Source organism: Camelus dromedarius, chromosome 3, assembly GCF_036321535.1.
Source record: "Camelus dromedarius isolate mCamDro1 chromosome 3, mCamDro1.pat, whole genome shotgun sequence".
Taxonomy (NCBI): domain Eukaryota; kingdom Metazoa; phylum Chordata; class Mammalia; order Artiodactyla; family Camelidae; genus Camelus; species Camelus dromedarius.
Genome location: NC_087438.1, coordinates 647,733 through 654,079, shown reverse-complemented (window position 1 = coordinate 654,079; position 6,347 = coordinate 647,733). Strand labels below are relative to the sequence as shown.

General features: G+C 61.3%; 1 long non-coding RNA gene across 1 annotated transcript; it reads right to left on the bottom strand.

Moving 5' to 3' along the window:
• Positions 1–1,634: 1,634 nt before the first annotated feature.
• Positions 1,635–5,094, bottom strand: LOC116149377 (uncharacterized). The gene is made up of 4 exons (XR_010380450.1): positions 4,580–5,094; positions 4,305–4,399; positions 3,151–3,579; positions 1,635–2,373 (listed from the first exon to the last, which is right to left on the bottom strand). It is a non-coding gene; the product is annotated as an uncharacterized LOC116149377 (long non-coding RNA).
• Positions 5,095–6,347: the final 1,253 nt, after the last annotated feature.

Here is a 6,347-nt window from a genome sequence, read left to right as displayed (position 1 = left end):
CGCTGCCTCTTCCTTCCCCTCGTCCAGCCCTGCCTCCCGGGCTGCCCCAGCTCACCACTGACCCCAGGGTCCTCCCACAGCTGTCCCAGGGGAGCAGCCCCGACCCCATCAGGTGTCTGGCTGTGACGCCTGGTCTGACCCAGCTGCCACCCGAGAGGGTCCACTCACCTCCCTGCGCTGGGCAGCAGTGGGTCCCATGGCGGTGCAGAGAGGATGCCGGGGGAGAGGGGACTGGAGGGTGATGCGCACTCCTGGGGGGGCAGGAGCGACGCCCAGATGAAGGAGGGTGTCTGTTAGGGGGTGTCGCCTATCTGTGCATGTACATGTGTGCCTGTGGGTGTGTGTGTGTGCAGGTATCTGTGTATGTCCATGTGTCTGTGCATCTGTGTGTGTGCACACCTGTGTACTTCTCTGTGTGGGCATATGTGTCTCTGTGTCCATGTGTGTCTTGTGTACATGTGTGTGCACATATGTCTGTGTGTGTGTGTCTGTTTACGTGTGTGCATGTGCGTCTGTGTGCATGTGTGCCACGTGTGTCTGTTTACATGTGTGTGCACGTATGTCTACATGTGTGTCTGTTTACGTGTGTGCGTGTGTGTGTACGTGTGTGTGCGTGTGTGTCTGTTTGTGTGTGTGTGCGTGTGTGTCTGTGTGCACGTGTGTTGGGGCTGAGTTGGCCCAGGTGGGCAGCTGGCCTGGGTCTGACAGGCCAAGGCGTCAGCAGGGACTGGAGCGGGAAGTGGCCTGATCAGAAGGAGGCCGTGGGGCCCTCCCAAGGATGGGCTCAGGGTGAGGAGATGGGGAGCCAGGCCTGGCTGAGCAGGGAAAGTAAGTTTCAGGAGAGAATCAGGGGTCCTGGGGGCAAGGAATGAGGTGCTGACCCCACTGCACAGCCCACCTCAGGGCAGGGACCCTGTGGACATCACGGGGTGGGGGTGGCTGACAGTCCCACAGCCGCAGGCGCTAGAGCCGGGCTGAGGGCCTGGGATGACTCGCTGGCCCCATGCTGCGTGCTGAGGCCAGAAGAGCCTCCTGGTGACCACTCACCGAGCCAGCTGGACCTCGGGCACCTTGGGGGGGGGTGGGACCTGCAGGAGCCCCCCACTGGCTAGAGCTTTCTTTCTGTGGTGAAATACACAGAACATAAAGTTCACTCTCAACCATTTTTGTGCACAGCTCAGTGGGGTCAAGCACAGTCACACAGTGTGCAGCTGCCACCACCACCTCCAGAAAATTCTCATCTCCCCAGAGTGATAGGGGCACCCATTAACGCTAACTCCCCGGCCCCGGCCCGTTCCTGGCCCCACCACCTGCCTGCTGTCTCTGTGACCCCGGTTCCCTGGGTCCCTCATGCAAGTGGGGTCCCGCTGTGACCGGCTTCTTTCACTGAGCATCACGTCCTCAGGGTCCCCCAGTCACTGCAGGAGTCAGAACTGCCTTCTGCTTTAAGGTTGCATAACATCTCCTCATATGATTGGACCGTGCTGTGTTCGCCCACCCTCTGCTGATGGACACAGGGTGGCTCCCGCCTCCCGGCTCCTGGGAACACGCTGCTGTGAACGTGGGGGCGGTTATCTCCCCAAGACCCTGCCTGCCGTTCTCCTGGGTAAATACCAGGCGCTGGATTGCTAGACTGAGCGGTGATTCTGTGTTTAATCTTTTGAGGGATCTTCACACTGTTTTCCACGGTGGCTGCACCGTCTTACATTCTCTCCAACAGTGCACCGGGTTCCCATCTCTCCACATCCTCGCCTGTTATTGTCTGCTTTCTTGATAATAGCCATCCTAACAGGTGTTGAAGTTTTGAACACTTTGGAACCGTGTCACTGGCCTGGCATCTGGGAACTGGAGCTGCGTGGGGACTAAGGACTGGTTCCCCCAGAGCAACGCCAGCCCGGAGCTTCCAGGGCATCCGGACACTTGCTCTCTGGTGGCTGGAGTCTGTCCTGAGAGCACCCGCGGTGCCGAGGGCTGGGCAGGTTTGGGGCCACCCCCAAGCGTTCTCTCCGCTGCACTTGTGTACCCCCAGCCAGCCTGTCCAGGTGCTCACTGCCTCTGTTGGCCAGGGTTGTAACCCGGCTCACCTTGGGAGTACTCAGGAAGGTAATGACAGAGTGACAGCTGGGCCGTGTGAATCCACCGTGCTTCCTGGGCCAAGCCCCCAGTCGCTAAGTTCTCTGAGCTTCCACCAAAGAAGAAAGCTTGAAACTCCAAGCTGAAGCTGAGGACCGTCTCCAGGTGCTTCCCGGTGATGCGGCCGTGGGGCTGCCAGCCAGCGAGCGCCCCCCAGTGGCAGGCCAGCACCGCTCTCAGGACCTGCCCTGGAGGCACTAAGCCAGGCACTCTTGCCGGTCTTGCAGCAGGGCCTGCTGACTAGAAAAGAGATGACCACGTGCACCTGAGTGCTGGGCGCCTCTTGTCGAATTGTCCCTGGGTAGGGGGCTGTGGGGTGGAGTCCCACGAGCGCACGTGAGAACCTTCCACCCCCTGGGAGAGGCAGGTGGGCGCAGAGGCCTGAAGCCGGGGCAGGCTTGTCTGCCTGCACCCCCACCACCACCACGTATTGCAGCCAGACCCGCCGATGACGCCAGGAGCTGGGAAAGCTAAGTTTCAGACAACTACAAGTAATTCTCATGGCAGGCGATTTGTGGGACATGCATACCCAAAAGCTCGGTATTTACCTGAAATTCAAATGTAACCAACGCCCTGTGCTTACCTGGCCACCCCCCTACTGGTGCCTGCACCACAGATGTCATCCTAGAGTGGCTTCAGGACCCCTGGAGGGAAGGAGGCTGGGACCTCGCGTAGCAGAAGGGGCCTGAACTGATGGAGGAGACAGGGGGGCAGTGGTCCAGGGCCACTTGGGAGCAGAGCACGGTCCAGCCTCCTCCTGGGACCGCCTCCTGAGGCCCTGTGAGCCCTAGAGAAGGCTGGACGCTGGGACAACTGGCAAGTGTGGCCCAAGGGCGGGTCCAGGGAGCAGCTGGAGTCTCCGTGGAAAGGAAAGAGGAGAAAACAGGACTGTGCACAGGTGACCTCCCGGCCCACTGGTTGGCCCTAAAGCACTGTCACTTGGGAGGCTGCTGCCGGGCTGCCTGCCTGTGAGCCCAGGTGGCCCAGCTGGGGAGCAGGGCGGAGCCGGCACCATACCTGGTCCAGGTGAGGGCCACGAGGTGAGAGAGGTCAGGGAAGGCCCCAGCTCAGAGCAGGCCGGGAGCCCCCAGGCCATCTGCCTCTGCTGTCCTCAGGGTCCGCGGTGACTGCCAACAAGGAGGGTGGCTGTGTGGGGCTCTGTATGTTGTGAGGCCAGCAAGGGGTTGAGTTTCCAGAATCTTCCACGTGTGGTGCCGACACTGGCCTCCTCCTAGGCCCTCCGTTGCAGGCTCCAGCATCCAGGCGTCTGGCCTCCAGGGGGCCATGGGGCGAGTGACAGGATGGCCAGCAGGGGGCAGGAGGACTGTGCAAGCCATCGCCTCCCAGTCAGGTCTGAGTCCTGCTGCGCGGCTCTGCCTGCAGCCGTTCTCCTGTGAGGCCTCCTGTCCTTGGGTTGCTCTGGGCCCCCATCCACCATGCTGCACCCTGCTGGTCACCCATGGTTTCTCTCAGATCCTGCCCAGAGGCCAGGCATTGTGGAGGTGTTCCAGAAGCTTCCAGCCCAGCCTCACAGCCCTCACTCCCAGACCCTCTCCCATCCTGCTCACCCTGCAGCTCAACTCAGGGTTGTCTCTTCCCCATCCCCACCCCACCACCCTGGGCCCACTGCAGCCCCCAGAACACTTCCCTGGACACATTTTTGCCAGGCCTCTGGCCTCCACCATCTGGCTCCCTGGACCACCCCCCTCAGACTGGCCTGAGCTCTGCCCCCCTCTCTGCCAGCTATGGCTGCATCCCCTCATGTCCCCTTGCCCTCACGCCTGGTGGTCCTTATCCTCTGCTTCCCCCTGCTTCCTCCCCAGGCCCTGGAAGCCTGGGGGTCTCTCCTCGCACCTGTCCAGGTGTGTCCGAGGCTGCACACAGGGGTGGGTGGAACCCCCACCCCTCCCCCCACCACCCGATTCAAGGTCCACCAGGTGTCCACTCTTGGGGGTTTGGAGACTTGAGCTGAGCCCCTCCCTCCCTCACTTCAGGCTGACCTTCCACTCTGCTGCCCATATGGGGGGGTCCTCCCATGTGTCAGGGCTCAGGGCCCCCATCAAGTTTCCCCTGACCCCGCAGAGGCTCTTCAGACTGGCCTGCCCACCCAGGACACTTGCCGAGGGGGCACCTCCTTCTAGCCAGCCTCCCCTGGGGGCCCCACAGGTCACCTGGTCAAGTTCTGTGGTCTCTGGAAGGTTCTGAAGGCTCTGGAGCTGCCAGTCGGCCACCTTGATGCGGCTGCAGAAGGCACCAGACGAGACTCCTGTGAACCACACAAGCACAGTGTTAGGTGACTTTTCAGCCCACCTTCTGAAACACGCCCAGAAGTGAAATTGTGGAGGTGCCATCAAAAGCTCCTCGGGTTTTTAACTCTCTCTGCTAGGGGACATGGAGATGTGAGCCCGGGCTGCCCTGGCGCGGACGCCCCCCCACATGGGCTGACCTTGCCCCTGGGCTCCCAGCCAGGAGTCGGTGACAGTGAGCAGCACTGCTTCCCAGCCTCTGACGACCGCCGACAGCCGGACTTCTTTTCCTTTTGAATCTCCTGGTTTTCGGGGCAGAAGAGTAATGCCGCGCGTGGAAGCCGGGCTCCCTGGTGTTTTCGAGTGTAATCTCAGCCGAAATCTTTTATTTCCTTCCTGTGCAACCTTGCGGGTCGCAGCCCACTGGAGCCGAAGCGGAGACTTTTCCCGAGACCGTGGCCTCTGGGCGCTCCCGCGCCTGTTCTGTGGCGACTTTGGAGACCCCGGCCCGGCCCCTGATTGAGGCCAGTGACGCTTGGGGTGCAGGCGCCTGGAGGCCACCCCTTCCCTCTGCGGGGGACCCTGGAGGTGATTCCATGATCTCTTCTTACTATGTGTATCAAGTTCTTAAAACTACCGTAACAAATGACCACAAACTGGTAGTTTGAAACAATATAAACGCATCCTCTCAGTCTGGAAGCTACAACTCCTGAATCAAGCGGAGGCCCGGGGGAGGGTCTTCCTGCCTCCGCCTCCAGCCCCTCCTCCAGCCCCTCCTCCTGCCCCTCTTCCTGCCCCGCCTCCAGCCCTGCCTCCTGACCTTCTTCCAGCCCCTCTTCCTGCCCCTCCTCCAGCCCCGCCTCCAGCCCCTCCTCCTGCCCCTCTTCCTGACCCTCCTCCAGCCCCTCCTCCTGCCCCTCTTCCTGACCCTCCTCCAGCCCCTCCTCCTGCCCCTCCTCCTGCCCCTCCTCCAGCCCCGCCTCCAGCCCCTCCTCCTGCCCCTCCTCCTGCCCCGCCTCCAGCCCCTCCTCCTGCCCCTCCTCCTGCCCCTCTTCCTGCCCCTCCTCCTGCCCCGTGTGGCTCCAGGCATCTCTGGCTTGTGGCTGCATCCCTCCACCCCCAGCCCCTGCGGACACTTGACCTCCCGCCCCGTGTTTCTCTGGTGACTCCACATCTCTCCTTTTAAAGCCACCCACTGTGTTGGATCAGGGCACCAGAGTCCCCAAGACCTGGCCTTGCATCTGTAATGGCCCTGTATCCAAAGAGGGCCACTTCTGAGCGTCTTCAGCCCTCTGTGCGCGTTCTCCTGTCACTCTCGTTACACGTGTGTGTGGTTCACGACTTTGTCTCTGCTGAGCTTGGTTTTCTCGTGTGTTTGCTTCTGCCCACTTGTTCTGTCCACCACTGAAAGCGTCTCAGAATAACTGTCCGTGTGGCAGCGCCCGCTTCTCGCTGGAGCTCTGTCAGGCCTGCCGTCTGGAGCTGAGGAGTCGGAAGGGCTCGCCTCCCACGGCGCCCCGCTCTCGCCTCCTCTCGCCTCCTTGGCTGTCAGCGTGTGCTTTTTACTTTCCGGTTCTCTCCCTCTGATACCTGGTCAGCTGCGCTTTCTCTCGTTCCCTGGGGTTGCCCTGTGCTTGCTTGGGGAAATTAGCACTTTCTCCCGGAGCTCAGGAGCCGGGGCCTCCCCCACCTCCCGACGTTGCTGCGTGTTAACTCCACAAACCTATTTAACGCTTCGACCGCTTAGACTCGCACCCTGGGCTGTTGCTGGCTTACGAGGTCCGTGTTCTGACGCATTTCCTCCATCCTCACCCTCTGGTTGTCCTGTGCTTCTGTGCTTCTGCTGGGAACCTCATTCCAGCCACCTTCAGCTTGGGAGGAACTCTCTCAGGTTTCACCCACCTGGAAGCGTCTTCATTCTGCCTTCCTTTCTGACTCCCAACCACGTTGCTGGTGTCGAGTCTGGGC